The sequence below is a fragment of the Orycteropus afer genome, unplaced genomic scaffold, assembly GCF_000298275.1.
Source record: "Orycteropus afer afer isolate SDZICR_OR568_19922 unplaced genomic scaffold, OryAfe1.0 scaffold00411, whole genome shotgun sequence".
In the NCBI taxonomy this organism is placed as follows: Eukaryota; Metazoa; Chordata; class Mammalia; order Tubulidentata; family Orycteropodidae; genus Orycteropus; species Orycteropus afer.
The window spans coordinates 884,345-886,227 of NW_006921998.1; the positions used below are offsets into that span (position 1 = coordinate 884,345).

The 1,883-nt window shown below is 39.5% G+C and overlaps 1 pseudogene; it reads right to left on the reverse strand.

Annotated features, from left to right (window-relative positions):
* Window positions 1-420: 420 nt before the first annotated feature.
* LOC122151372 overlaps window positions 421-1,883 on the reverse strand; it is a 29,485-nt pseudogene continuing 28,022 nt past the window's right edge.

Below are 1,883 nucleotides of genomic sequence, written 5' to 3' on the forward strand. Positions count from 1 at the left end.
TGGCTCAAATTTCAAACAAAATGGAAAAAACAAAATCCAAGCTGGTGTTAGTGTACAATTTTCTCCTAGTTCTACTAAAGAATCACAGTTCAGTTTGGATTAAGTTTAATAAAAAATAATGCATGCACAAATTTACAGCAATTTTTTTTTAAAACAAGCAAACAAAATGGTCTTATTAATGTTGTCCCAACAATAAACTCAAAAGCCTATGATAAATTGGTCCTCCGATGAACTGTTTATAAATACTTTAGATTAAGTGTAGTTATACTGAATGTCATGTTTGTTTGAAATCTTCAAAGAAAAAGTTCCTGTTAGTCTTCACTTGGTGCTTGTTGTACTTTAATGTTTCTGTTAAATGCACGCGTTGGATTACTTGTTGACCAAGTACAGCAGCTGCTCCTATCAATTATGTTAAGAAACCTACTGTCCATTTTCTTCAACTTCTACTCCTTCTGGACCATTCTCAACAGTTCTCTTTGTATTGATTTTTCAAACATTCACCTGTTTTAGTAGAAGTTGAAATAGATTTGAAGTTGTCTATCCCACTCCCACCGAATGACACGGAACAGAATGAAGTATGGCTTCAGTGAACCAAAGTAAATCCTATATCAAAAGGAGAAAATATGCCTCACAATCATGGAAACCCACTGAAGGTAGAGAAAAAGGATGCTGCTCCTTGGCTTTGGTCCCCAAAAAAGTTCCTAAAAGTGTCTTCAAAGAACTGAAATGAAAATGGGCCCGTTCTACCAAAAAATTCCCTGAAGACATCATCGATTATGGAATGTGAAGCTACAACCAAGTGGGCTGTCAACATGACTCCCCCTCCACCATTTAATCCTCCATTGTCATATTTGTCACAGCATCTGATAATACCCAGAAGCCTCAGCTACTTGTTTTTCTCTCTGCTTCTTCCTTAATTCTCAGGATATTTTATCAGGATGCCACTTTAATACCAATTTGTGATATGCCTTTTTAATATTCTTGGGTGAGGCATGTCTCTGCATGCCTAGAGTTTCATAGTAAGCCACTATGTTTTAACAGATTGTTGGAAAAAGTCCTGAGGAGGTGGGCAGCCATAGCAGGGAAGAGAGGTTGGGCAGTGGGGCCTGTGGTTTCCTCCCAGGTCAGGCACCGCTGCTGTTGCTGGAGGGGGTGGCAGTGAGTCCCTACACTTTCCTTTACCCTGATAGACAAATTCCTAGGGCTGATTTCACATCAATTCCATCACGTGCCATTGATCAGAATTTAGAGCTCTGGTAGCATAGTGTCTAAGGCAATTGACTGCTAACCAGAAGGCTGGCCGTTCAAACCCACCAGCCACCCTTTGGAAGGAAGGTTCGGCAATTTACTTCCATAATGATACTGCCTCGGATACCCAAGGAGCCATCGCTATGGGTTGGGTCCAACTCTATGGCACATAACAACAACAACAACAGACACATCTAATATTAAGAGAGGCTGGGAAATGCGATCTAACTAGGCATAAGTCTCTTCTATGAATGCAGCAGACAACAGATTTGAATAGGTACTTGGAGTTACAGGAAATACAGGTAAGTAATAAAAAGCCAAAACAAAACCCACTTCCATTAAGTTGATTCTGATGCACAGCAATGTTTTAGGACAAAATGGTAATACAGGCTTAGAGAGATTAAAATACATGCACAGCATTTCTCTAGCTGAAAGAATTGAGGAAAAATTTAAGCCTCAAGTTCCAATATTGAAAGATTCTATGGGCAAAATTTTGAATGATGCAGGAAACATCAAAAGAAGATGACAGAAGAGGGGTTCTGGCAAGATGGCGGACTAGGCAGAAGGATTGCACAGACCCTCTTCAACAAAGAAAAGGGAAACCAATTAACACAGACACAGAAGATAATCTTGGA